Source organism: Onychomys torridus, chromosome 13 (assembly GCF_903995425.1).
Source record: "Onychomys torridus chromosome 13, mOncTor1.1, whole genome shotgun sequence".
Taxonomy (NCBI): Eukaryota; Metazoa; Chordata; class Mammalia; order Rodentia; family Cricetidae; genus Onychomys; species Onychomys torridus.
In genome coordinates, this window is record NC_050455.1 from 13,391,771 (window position 1) to 13,405,678 (window position 13,908).

The window sequence follows — 13,908 nt, forward strand, 5'->3', positions numbered from 1 at the left end:
GTGGAGAGAGAAGAGGGGAAGAAAAGGGGGAGGGAGGGAAGATAGGAAGAAAGAAAGGAGGGAGGGAGAGAAAGTAACATTTACTCAAAAATAACAAGTTGTACCTTCCTTAGACGGTGAGAAATTATTTGATTTCACAATTAACCATCCTTTTTACAATCAAGCTATGTGTTTATGTAAGGACAGATAATAGCAAATTAATTTCTAATGTTAACTCTGGTTAGTGGGGTTATAAATTATTAAAAATATTTTTAACAATTTTATTTTCTAATTGGCCTGCAGTGTTTAGAAATTGCTACTAGATTGGGAGAGAGCTCGATCAGTGAAGGGCTGGCCTTGCAGACACAAAGACCTGGCTCAAACCCTAGATTCCATATTTGTAATAAAGGCAGATATGGTGGTATAAGTTTGGGATCCTAGTACTTAGGAGATGGAGATAAATATCCCTCGAACTCACTGACTAGATATTTTTACCTCACTTTGTTAATTCTGTGCTGGTAAGAGACCCTGCCTCACAAATTAACAATGGTCAGCATCTGGAAACATCTGAAGTTGTCCTCTGGCCTCAAGAGATACGTATGCATACACTTACATACACAATACACACAGGTGTACCTCCAAACATGTGTGCACTTACACACACACATACACATAATATACCTATATAATATACACACAAAGGTGATATCAAAAAGCTTGAAACCAACAAAGCAAACAATATCTGTGTTCAGGCTTTTGGATATTATCATTGTGAATATAACACTACAGGTAGGCAAGCGAAACACAGCATGGAACACAGAGGATTTTTCCTTCGCTAAAATGGAGAATTCCGTGATATGTATGGCAAAAACAACTGACCAGTATCCTTTGAAACCTTTTCATGTAGTACATCAGTGTCTTTCCACCTGCATATTTATAAGCCAGAGTTCTAACGTTACATCTGGATGCACTTCCCGGTATCCAACCTGGCCAAAGTAGGTTGTGTCAGCTTCAATAAGAAATGACAAACACCTGTTCACCATTGTTTACTCTTTGGTAACCTTTCAGGAGCTGAAGTCCCTCCCTGACAGGCTCCTATTCCAGTTCCCTTCCTGTTTATTGTTCGTTCATCTCTCTACCTTCTCCAGTTTCCCCACTGAACATGTCACTGTGAGGTTCTAAAAAGAAAACACCAGCCTCCTGAGGACTTGGCCAAGCTGACCTGTGGAGCAAGCGTCCTGTCTCCCAGTTGACCCCAATGAACACTTCAGCATCAGGAACCTGCCTCTGCACTATCAGATGACTGTGGCTTCTGATGGTTGCCATGGATACCCAGAAGGGTTTAAAGTGCCCCATATTCAGAATACAGGTCAAATTATACAAAGCATTTAACTCACAGAAAAGGGACCTTTACAGTCATTCTAATAATAGAATTCTTTTAGGTGTATTAAGCAAATTTTCACTTATTAGTTCATCAGTAGTTTCAATTCGCACAATTTTCTCTATCGTGTACATTTCTTTCAGAACTCTTTTCTAGTTTTCTTGGGTAATTTTGCTATGTGTAAGCATATATGTTTGTTTTTTTTTTTTTGCTTTCCCTATAAACCACCATATTGTTTTGGTTAATCTCTATTTTTTCATAATAATTTATTATCCTATAATATTGACCTCTTCTTTCTCACTTGCCTCATTTTCTGAAATCTTATTTTTATCATAGTTGTCATCAACAATTAATTTTTGCTGAGTCCACAACCTTGCATTGGCTTTCCGGTCTCCTCCAATGTCAGGTACAGGCACACATAGTTCTTGATTAACAAACAGAGTCCATACCTCCTGCCCACTGACCAATAAGTGACTTGCCATTTAATAGCATTGTTATGGAAAGAAGAAGCTTAGTAGCTTCTGCCATTCCTCAACACAATATTGGGAACCAATGATGCTGTGAGGGACCAATAGCATCCTCCTCCCGAGAGCAGCGGACTCTATGAGGCTGCATTCCAAGTCTAGTGGAGGAACTATATGTGTGGTTTCCTGTCTAAACATTCTGCCCAGTTTGACATAATTAAATTATCTAGCCATTCTCTAATCTATTAACTATATTCTTTCTTATGTATTGATAGCTGTTTTCGGGTTTCTCTGGCAGTGAAAAGACATCATGACCACGGCAACTCTTATGAGGAAACAGCTAATTGAGGGGGTCTCTCTTATAGTTTCCGAGGTTCAGTCCATTATCATCATGTCAGGGAGCACGTCAGCATGCAGGCAGACATGATGCTGGCTATATCTTGGCTTCTAGGCAGCAGGAAGTCAACCAAGACACTGGGAGGTATCCTGAACATAGGAAACCTCAAAGCCCGCCCCCAACGTGACACACTTCATCTATCAAGGCCATACCCACTCCAACAAAGCCACAACTTTTTAAGATTTTGGAGGGCCTTTTGAGATTATGTGGGGGGCCAATTACATTCAAACTACCACAGTATCTAAAGCCTAATCTGTACTCTTACTTCAACATCTAGGTCTTAGGACCATTCATGTTTCTTTGTATCTAGTACAGAAAGTACTTTCAGGATGCATTTAATTAATACTCATTGAATTAGACGAGGGCTTCTCATTCAGCATAAGCCACACAGAGGCAACCATGAAGCAGTGATCTGTAGCACTGTACAATCAGAATAAGAGAAAGAATTCTTCCAAGAAGGTTTCAAATTGCTCAGTCAGTAAAGTGCTCACCTTAACATGTGAAGACTTGAGTTTCATTCCCATAACCACGTTGAGGAAAACAAAACAATCCCACAAAGAAGATGTGGTAATGATAGCCCACATTTGTCATCCCAGTGATGAAGAAGATGGACACAGAGATCTCTAGGGATCCGTGATGGACCCTGGTGGATCCAGGAGCCAGAATTAGCCTTTGCTCCCTTGAGCTGCTTCTCGTCCAGTGTGTGGTTAGAGCAAGGAACAAGGAAACTAATGCAATCTCTCTCGATGTGGATTAGCCCCAAGCGAAAAACCAACAAACAACAAAATGCAGTCACTTTCAAATAACTGCCTAGTCCTGATCTAGAATTCATAGATTATCCCAGGTAACACCTAAAGAACTACCCACATGCACAGGAAAAACAAAGAATGGCAATATTGGTTACATCTGATAAATGAGTGTTCTTAATGTTATTTCACAATTTTTCTTTTGGTTTTTTTCACATACTGCTCTCCTCAGTGAGAAAATGGATAAAAAGCACTTTTCATGACTGAGTTTAAAGGCTGAGTGTGTTATTTCCACTTCTGGGTGCACCCAGAAGTATCTATAGAATCAGAAGTTTGGAGGTCAGTTCCCATAAATAAGTACAATAAATTGGTTCAGAGCCCATGCAGGCTTTCTATAGGATTCAAAGCCATCAAGTTCACAGTCTTATTCAAGAATAGGTGTTTCTGTGATATGTCCATAAGTGGAGAAAAAAACTTTTTTTATATACCTATTAATAAAACTCAAAAGAAAATAGTATATTTTTAAATCACATGAAGTACTATTCATATAAATTGAGACAGTCAGCCCCAGTCTTTCATTTAAACACGTCATGAATAATAGATCTTAATATCCAAAGAATACTTTAGGTCAGCTGCTCAATGAGGCCCAAGAAACTATGTGCTTGCAAAAACTGTTCAGTAGATTGCAATCTTCTTGCATTATAGTTAAGAAGTTTTCTCACTTAATATAAACCAGTACACTAACAATAAAGGACTTTGTGGCATTCAAAAGGAAAGGGCAGTTTTAGAATGTGACCTGAAAAAAAAATGGCATTTTCAGGGATTCAAACTGTTTTGTCTTGCCTTAGTCTTAGTAGCTTCAACAGTCAGTGGTTTTGTGACTGCACAGCTTAGTTCAAACATGTGACCCCCAGAGGCAGGGTTTTTACCTTAGATGCATGAGAAATTGCAACCCTCCCCTCCTAGGAGGAGTAGTGAAGCATGTGACCTCCTAGGCTTTCTCCTACCTCTGTGGAACCAGAGCTTGATGAAAAGACTTCCTGGGGGTCCTTTCCTAATCATCATCCATGTCACCAAACATAGTGTCTGGCCAAGTGATTAGATTCTTCATGAGCAATTAATTGAGCCATACCGGCATCAATAAGTTATCTTACAAGTCCTGTTCCCACGGAGAGGTAAATTAATCTTAACATGCATGGGAAGAGATTTGAAACAAGGTGTAAGCCAAGTACACTGACATCATATTTCCTACTGTTTAAAGAAGGAGAACTAAGCAAGATGCTCTCACATTTGAGGAAGATTATGCAGCCGATTAAATGTTCTGGGTTCAGTGCTTATGGACTAGGTAAATGATGAACCTTTAGGTCTACAAAATGAAGAACAGTGAGACACCCACAAGCTATGTATAGAAGAAAACACCAGGTAAAGACTCCTGGAAAAGAGGGACACAGGCCCGGAAAGGGCCCCTTTTCAGCCTGAGCACATGGGAAATGTGATGAATTATTCAGAGTGTAGTTCTATTAGCCTCTCCTCCAGCCAGGACTCTGAAGAGGATTAGATGATGCTGACTCCCACGGTGGCTGCCCTTGCCTCCTCACGTGTTGTCCCACACATTTCAAAGCACTGTGTCTTCTGGGGGAGTGTTCAGGGTTGTATTAGAGCCAACCTATTTTGATCATCTCAACTGACATGTTGTGGGGCTTTTCTTCCCTTTCTTCAGTTTTAATGAAAGAGGACTCTTACAAGGCACAACATTTTCTTCTTTCTGGAAGCTTTCCTGCAGTGTGAAGTTGTGGATTTGTTTTTGTTCTATTATTTCCCCTCTGTTCTCTGACTCTTTTAACACTCATTTTCAATCCTTTTCCAAATGATTTTCGCACTAGTTTTTCTATGCATCTGGATTTGCTGCCCAATAATTTCCTGAGTTCGAGGATGGCAGAGAAATGTAGCCAAGAGTCTTGCTGGAGAGCAGTTCACAGTACTTGTTACAGCTCAAGAGGAACTTGTGAAGGTGACTGCTAGTCTAGCTTGTTTAAAATGCAGACAGCATGTATAGTTTCTGTTTTGACATCTTTTAGAGTGAATATCCCTTATGTTCCACTGAATTTGCAAAGCTGTCACCAAGTAAATGGCATGGCCACAACAATGATTTTTAGTGTTTATTTGTTTATTGTATGGGGCGGGAGACATGCACCAAAGCGACGTTTGGAGGTCAGAGGACATCTTGCAAGAACCTGTTCTCTCCTTGCATCATGTGGCTTCCAAGGGGTTGAACTCAGGTTGTTAACCTTAGTGGCAAGCTCCTTCACCCACTAAGCCATATTGCCAGCCCAACATGACCAGTTATAAAGAATCCAGTATACAGATTGCAATAATCTTTGTTTTAAATGTTTTTTTTCATCATTGTAGTTTGAAAAATATCAGCTTCCAAAATGGACCCTCTTTGCCCAGTCCATTTCTGACCTCCCACTGCTCAGTTGCTCCTGTTTGACAGGCAGTGGGTAGGAGCATGCTGCCCTCACTATTTACCTAAAATTGTTCATTATATTCACAGTGTTGCACCCCAAGCCCATATTGTAAAGTGTGTGAGTGGTACTGTGCATTTGGGTTGCAAATGGCTGCTTTATCAGCAAGGGAAAGTCCTGTCTGCTCAGCTGCCTCATTGTTTCTCTTGTTCAAGAACATAAACTCATAAATTCATAAACATCCTAAATAGTACTAGCCTTGAGGACTTACTGTGTTTTCAGCTTTGTGTTTAGCACTTCCCTGTAAATAAGTGCAGAACACTGCAGAGGAGTAAACTGAGGTTTGAAGAGGTCCCGTGAGGTGTCCATGACCACAAACATGGAATGAGCAAGAGACAGATTTTTTATTGGCTTTTAAAGAGATTGTCACAAAATATTTTTATCATATTCTTTGCCCTTCCCAAATCCTTCCAGACATCTCTTCATCCCCACCCAGTTTCATGTTCATGTTTTCTTTCTCTCTCCCTCTCTCTCTCTTTCTCTGTGTCTCTGACTCTGTCTGTCTGTCTGTCTCTCTGTGTGTATCTCTCTCTGTCTGTCTGTCTGCCTCTCTCTCTCTCTCTCTCTCTCTCTCTCTCTCTCTCTCTCTCTCTGTGTGTGTGTGTGTGTGTGTGTGTGTGTGTGTGTGTGATGTCTAGCCCACATCAGCTGGACCCAATATCTCTCCTTAGCACACCTCCCGAAGCCTCTAAGGGGACTGTCAAGGACAAGCCTGCAAAGCCCTTGAGGATCTAGAGCAGAGATGCTGGACACAAAGTCCTGGAGAGCTGTTTCGTCCAAGGCACTGAGAAGTAAAACACACTGGCCACCCTCCCTGCCTTGGGCCATGTGCTTCGATGGCTGGTAGGCATGGAGAGAAGCCCACATGCAGTGAGGGAGACAGGTATGCGGACCAAATAGAATGAAATGCAAGTGACACTGAGAGATTCAGTAAGGCGGTAAAGCACCAAGGAAACCCCAGAGGGATGAAGTCACAGCCCCAGGAGACAGCTTCAACTGGAGGTGGCAGAGGAGGGGGCGGGGAGAACAAAACTGACCCTGACTTGAGGATCTCCATCAACTTCCCTTAAAGGGCAAGGTGTCCACCGAGGGTAACCCCTTCACTGTGCCCTAGTGGACAGTGGTTTGGGCGTCAGCAGGGGTGCTTAGAATTGCTGTTGCCCCAACTCTATGACCTCACTAGTACTGTAGAGCACCCAGGCTTTGTTTGGTTCATTCTGGCCCCCAAGCTGTGCCACCGTACATCCATTGAAATAGAAACTGATAGGAAGGAAACAGGATTTTCCTCTCACATCTAGGCTGGTATCAAACTTTGCATTAGGAAAAAAAAATATGCTTTGAAACTAGCATTCTCTGTACTGGTGTACATTTTCAGCCTGTTTACCGAATAAATGGATTTATTTTTAATGTTATGAAAGGGTCTGTGGGAATATTTCCTACTGTGTTATTAACTGGTGTTTAAAAATATCTAGTAGGCTGAAATAAGGGGTCAGGCTTAGTATTTGGAGACTTTAGTGGCAATTTTAAAAATGAATATAGTTATTTCATTCATTGACATGCTTTGGGAAACCTTGTATTTTTATACCCGTTATTCGTTTCCATCTCTCTTTTTCTTAGTTCATGGAGTTGAGTCAGCAAGAGAGAAATATTCAAATTAGGCTTGTCATACAGGGGGAGAAGAATCTGACTCTGTCGGGGTGGGCGGAGGGGGAAAAACAACTTTTTGTGAGTCTTTTGTATCTCAGCAGCTGGATTCATTGCTGCCATGGCAACAGACCACATGATGAGGTGTATTAGATTGCTGTGTGGAGGACAAGGGGAGAATGAACACAGCTTTTTATTGAAGTTAAAGGTTACTTTGGAGTTTCTTCTGTGAAGTGTGTAAGGTCCGGGATCGTAGCGTTCAGCAGATGTAGCACTTTTGCAGAAGAATTAGGGGCATGTTGGTGCGTTAAACAACAAAACCAGGTAAGGTACAATCGGAGCTGCGGATCGTTTCCCTCTGAGGCGGTAGCATAACTTGCTGGTTGGAATTTCATTGTTGACTTTTACTCCCACCCCACCCCCACACGGGTCCCCCTTCCAAGTTCTCCACCTCTGATCTCACCTGTTTTTTAGCTGGGAAGTCTCATGTTCTAATGCTTTGTGCATTTGTAAAGTTCTGTGGCTGTGTGTGTGTGTGTGTGTGTGTGTGTGTGTGTGTGTGTGTGTGTGTGTGTGTGTGTGTGTTGTGTATATAAGAAAGACATGTAGAAAGGAACCAGAAAGAGCAGTCATTAGTGCCTTCAGATCAGTGTGCGGCTGAGTGAAGAGTTTCCTTGTTTTGTTCATTGCAAAGGCTCTGCTTTCCCTCAGAGGCATTGGTCCAAAGCTGCTTGTCTCCTGCTAAATTAAGCAGGATGGCCACATTCTCCAGCAGGTTGCGAATTCACTGTGTACAGCCTTTTCTTCTCTTTTGCGTCATGCCGACTTCCAGCCCCATCCAGTATCAGAGTTCCATTTTACCTCCAGTTTTTGCTGTGTGTGTCAATTTATCGGCATCCTTTTCGTTCACATATTGCAACTGTATGTGAACTAGGAGAATAAAAACAGAAGTAAATACAATATGGGTGAGTGCAAAACCAACTGTTTTGCTTACAGAGGAGCTGCAAGAACTGAATGGAAACAGTGCAATATGTTTTGGTGCACCCTCGACTCCCAGCGTGAAACAGAAGTCTCCTACTTACTGATTGGCTCACATGTCACCCTGGCTGTGTGCATCGAGAGGGAGGCTTTGAGATGCTCCAAGAAAGCCCTCCTTGAACAAGAGAAAAACGTCCTTATTGATAATTATTCTGGTTCCCTGTTCACTTATTTTACTGACGTTTCATGTTTCAGTTCTTCAGAAGCGTAGGATTTCTTTAAACTTGTAGCCAAGGGCAAACCGTGCAACTTCTCTCATATGTTCAAAGTTGTCTCAGCAGCTTGCAAAGACAAGAGCCAACTAAATAATCGTAAAGTTTACAACTCTCATAGTCTATTCACCATCAACTATGGGCAATCTTTAAAAAATACTTTCTTGGTAAGGTAAAATTAATTATTTGCCACTGATTGACATTTAGGACAAAAACTGATACATTATTCCAAGTTGAACCATGAGTTAAGCTTTCTTCAAAGAGAGAAATTTGGATTTTGTTAGTCATTTTATGCACTGTTTTTATTGTTTTTTCCTTGGTTTACAGTTCTAATGGATCTGAACTAACTCCCAAATTTCACCTCGGAATTACAATCACTATTCTGAACACGCTTGGCCATGATTTTTAAAAAAGTAGACTGTTTTCCAGGATAACGAATATCAAAAGCATTATAATCACAGCTCACACTGTGAGTTGCAAAAGATTAGTGCTCTCTGAATGGTTCTTTTCTTTTTCCCTTTGCTGCTTATAACACTCAACAGTTCTCTCAACATGTCCTTCCAGACATGAAATATTTTCACAGCCATAGGTTGTTATTACTAGAGGATGAGAAGTTTCCCCAAAATCAGTGAAAAATCATACCTCATAAAATATTTTAAAATGTGAAATTCTCAAAGCTGGCAGTATCTTAGGTTTAAGAAAGAATGCTTCCGGGGGTGGGGGGAGGAATAGAATGATCTGTATTTGTTGAAAGAAAAAATAGAAGATAAAGGAAAAGAAAGGAAAGGAAGGGGGACATGGGGAGAGGGTGTGACTGGAATGACAAAGATCAAAGTTCCAGCGGTCTACACTCCTTACTTCTCACTACCACTGAAAATGTTCACTGTGTCTTTATTAAGATTCCTATTGCTGTGCTAAGATGTCTGGGTAAAACAACTTCTGGAGAACAGGGTTATTTCAGCAAACAGTTGTAGTCCAGCATGAACAGAAGTCAGGCAGACACTCAAGGCAGGAACCTGGAGGCAGGAAATGAAGCAGGCCATGGAAGAATCTGTTCACTGCCTCACTCAGCCTGCTTTTCTATGCCTCCTAGCAACAGGGATGGCACCACCCACAGCGAGTGGGGGCCTATTACATCAGTCATTAAACAAGAAAATTTTCTACAGACTTTCCTACAGGTCAATATTACAGAGGCTTTTTTGTTCAATTAAGGTTCCCTCTTCCCAGATATGTCTAGATTTGTGTCAAGTTGACAAAAACTAATCAGTACAGTATGTCTTAAAGAAAAGCACAGAGTTGTACAGACAAGGTTGAATTACTAAAAAGCTCTCACCTAAACTATTCCAAGTTAAAAATACATGTACTATGCAGTTCATCTTTTTTTATTTCTTTTATGTTTTTTGGTTTTGGGTTTTGTTTGTTTTGTTTTGTTTGTTTGTTTGTTTGTTTTTGAGACAGGGTTTCTCTGTGTAGCCCTGGCTGTCTTGGAACTCTCTATCTATAAACTAGGGTGACCGTGAACTCAGGGATCCATTTGCCTCTGCTTCTCAAGTGCTGGGACTAAAGGTGTGCTCCACCACCACCTGGCTCAATATACAGTTCATCCTATTAGCTGATATATATACACATATATTATATACATATACATGATATACATATGTGTAGCATATACACATATGTGTATATGTGTGTATGTGTATATATATATATGTGTGTGTGTGTGTGTGTATATATATATATATATATACATATACATATATATATATACACACACACACATATGTATATCAGCTAATGGTCTTAGCCCTGCGATAAGCTAAGATTTAGCAAGAAATGTGTGCAGTAAACAATCTGTGTCCAAATGTCGGGTTATTGTGTCATCTGACACTAGACTGCATGTGAGCATCTGTCTCTGCAGCCATTGTCACAGGGGTCAGAAGACAGAAGCTTCTTCCAGGTGGCCGAGTGGGTACAGGCACTTGCCACATACACCTGGCTACTTGAATTTGAAGGGAATAATCAACACCACAAAGTTGTCCTCCAACCTCCATCCTGTCATGGCACTCATGCCTGTGTACGCACACAAATAGAAACTAAAATTTAAGACTATGTTTAAAAAGAAGCTTCCTCTATAGAGCCACTTTGGTGCCTACATTCTGAAGACTCAGAATCACTCTTGAGGTACTCACCACCCTCAGAAATACTGTCAAACTGCTTTAAATGCATATTTTCACCACCCTATGTCTAAGTTGGGCATCATCTTCATGTTAATGGTTGGCAGTGCTTTTTAACATTTTGTCTCTAGTTTCTGGTACTTCATAGATGCTCAAATAGCTAACTATCTGAAAACCTTTGAATATATATTAAGGATATGTTTTTAGCTGATCCATGGTGGCAAATCAGAGAGATTCATATAGAGTCTTCTAGAAAGTTAAAGATATGTTCTGAACCCCAAGACAACATTCTTAAGATAAAGATTAAGCCAATGAATGAATAGTCAATATCAGCTCTTGCACCATAGTTAAGGGTTATTTTTAATATTATTTCATTAAAATGTGTTTTATTACTGACCACTGTACTTTTTGTATGAAAGATTTGGACTTCTGGCTTTTTTCAATGGTTCTTAAACTTTCTGAATAAAAAAGAAAGTAGTGATTCCATGATCATAATGCTGGTGAAGATGACATTGGTAATATAGTGACTAATTTGGAGAGTGCAATAGACTTAGAAAATACGTCTTTATCTCTCATGAAAGGGCAATATTTTCTATTAAGAAAATAGAAATTTCTAATGCATTGTGTGATTCTCAGAAATGTACTTCCAAATTTAATTAATTCTATTAATAGCATTTATAAATCACTAATAATAGGTGTGCTTTGTTGTGTTCTTCAAAGACTGTATTATAAGATGATGCTGGCTTTGTTAGGTAAACACTAGAGGCTTTCATAAAAAAATTATTAAGCTTATCAGGAATTGTACAATCAGTATCTGTTAAGAAAAGAATAAACTCATTCTAGGAAATCGTCACTTGTTATAGTGTGTAAGGAGCATTCACCTGGTTTCCTTTGCATGATAATTTCAACCATATTACACTTATTGACTCTAGTAAAAAAGTCTGTGAAATGTCCACAATCTATACCCTTTTAATAATTTTTGCATTTAAAACTTTTAGCTTTAAACAGTATTTTTGTCTGAAACCTCTTGATTCTGGATTATTTGAGGAAAGATTATACTCAGGAAAATAAAGCTGCTCACCTCTGTGCCTGTTTCACACAGGAGAGGCCATGCTAGATGGATTATCCATTCCAGGATTCAGTGAGGATCCACATGAAAGCAACAGAGAAAATATAGGACTTGAGCTCGAAGAGCACGCCCTCAAAGGCAGAAACATTAGAAGAATGATGCTGTGAGACGGGATTACTTCTGGGAAATGTTTTAAGGAAACTAAAAGACCAATGGCCATCTAGAAGTAGCATTCAGAACATACATGAAAAAGGATGGCTGTTACCCGAGTGCTGTGCTACGGGTCTGCAACCCCAGCGCTCAATGAGCTGAGGCAGAGAGACTGTCGGCTTTCGCCCAAACCTGACTACTTAGCAAGACTTTGTCTCAAGAAAACAAAAACAAAACAAACAACAAGAACAAAGGGAAGTGAGGCAGTGGAGAAGGAAGAAGGAACTAGAAAGGATAAGAAAGGAGGAGAGGAAGGGAGACGGGGAAGAGAAGGAGAGGGGAGAGTTTCATGATGAGGTCTAAAAAACCAGTAGATAAAAGAAACTTGTCAATTATTTTTTAAAATAGCCACAATTTAAACAAATGGTCACAAGTACCACCACCACCACCAATAACCCCATTATTATCATTGCCCCAATAACCATACACTGGCAACTTGACATCAGGCATTCATCATGCACCACTTAATTCTTACCACAACCTAGGAAGTCAACATGGTGCCAATTTCTTAATGAGGTGAGTACCAGTAATTGCAGGCCTGGGATGTCAGAGCAGAGTCAGCTCTGTCAGCCATGCTGAGTCTCCACCCACCTGATCTTCTATCAAGTTTAAACTAATTTACCCCAAATACTCTGAATCTGGGTTCACTTGGTGAGTTTCAGACAGCAGCAATGTAGACAGTGGACCAGAAGGAGGTCATACTGGAGGGGCAGAAATGAATCACCTTGTCAATGTCACCATCCAAAACAAAGGCAAGAATAGTTAGGAGTTCAGCTGACTTTGTAAAGGGCAGATCTGAGTAAAGTTTTTATCAGTTGTCTGTATTACAACCAGATAGGAAATATCTGACTTGGCTTTTTAAGCCCCTTTAGAAACTGTCAGTTACTGCATATGGCATTTGAACAAGATCATTATGGGCAAGGAAATTGAGTGTGTCTTATTGTATACAAGCTTTTCTAACAAGAATAGCCATAGTCATCCTGTTAGAAGGAATTACCACTGCATCCTCTACATCCTTCAACTGTGTAGCACATCACACATCTGTGGATGTCATATAAATAAGATGAGTTTTTTATGAAGTTTTTTCTGACATTAAAATATTTTTTTTTTATTTTGACAAATAGTAGTTTTGTTTTGTTTGCTTCATGGGAATGTTCTTACAAGTTGAAGGAACTCCTTTCTATTGAAATTCTGTCAATCAGTTTGACAGACATAGTTAGGTCTCTACCTCAAAGAATGTGCTTCATTGAAATAACCTACAAAGACACCTGCAGGCTCTGACCTTCTGACGGGGAATGTCTGTTGCTCATGGGATGAGAGAAAATGAAATCCCTCCCATGCTTGGGATTTGAATAATACATCACTTTGTTCATTGTCATCTTGCTAGGAACTAAATGCTCTGACATTTTTGTAACCTACGGGAGCAATTGAGAAGTTGGAATACCAAGTCAGAGGCTGGACAAAACCTAATCCTGAATGGCTAGGTAGTGGCCGTCAGGTCAAGTTGGTGATTCCAGGTAGAACTCAATCAGACCCAAGTACAAACTTGGACCCTGGTCCCTTTCCTGATGCTGCGGATTGCTGGGTGTGGGTAGATTATTGGCGTCTGTACTAGAGGAATTCCATGGACAGTTCTCTGGCTTGAATTCTGACTGAAATGTGCATGCTGACAGATGCAGAACTGAAGATAGGGAAACATACAGACACCAAGCAAGGCAGGAACAACGCCTCTGTTGTCCTGGGTTTCCAGGGAGGGTGCTGCTGCTGTGGGCTGGGAGTGATGAATAAGCCACATATGGAGGCAGAGGAGATTTGAGGACACTGTGGCTTGGGAGAGCAGGAATGTAGGGGTTCTGGAGGTGTACAGAAGACTACAGAATAGAGAGTAAGGGGAGGCCTAAGTCTGAGCAACTAGAAGTTGCCTTGACACCCTGTCTATGACTCCTCTGCCTTTATGCATGGCTTGAGAATTCAATGTGTTGACCAATGATGTCAACACCCAACAAATGTGCTAGCCAACTGCCCCAGGAGGGATTTAAGAGTCATCTGTCCTCTCACCCCTGACTCTC

The 13,908-nt window shown here is 40.6% G+C and overlaps 1 protein-coding gene across 24 annotated transcripts in view; it reads left to right on the plus strand.

Annotated features, from left to right (window-relative positions):
• The window catches only part of Dtna (dystrobrevin alpha), a 363,615-nt gene that overhangs the window by 185,167 nt on the left and 164,540 nt on the right, over window positions 1–13,908 (plus strand). For 3 of the 24 annotated variants that reach the window (XM_036204663.1, XM_036204661.1, XM_036204662.1), the window contains exon 1: window positions 7,241–7,460. The exons of 18 other annotated variants lie outside the window; for them this stretch is intronic. The gene's annotated coding sequence lies outside the window, so the exon portion shown is untranslated. Of the gene's footprint in view, window positions 1–7,240; window positions 7,461–13,908 lie in introns of those variants that run through there. 3 more of the 24 variants (XM_036204654.1, XM_036204670.1, XM_036204672.1) reach the window with 1 other exon arrangement.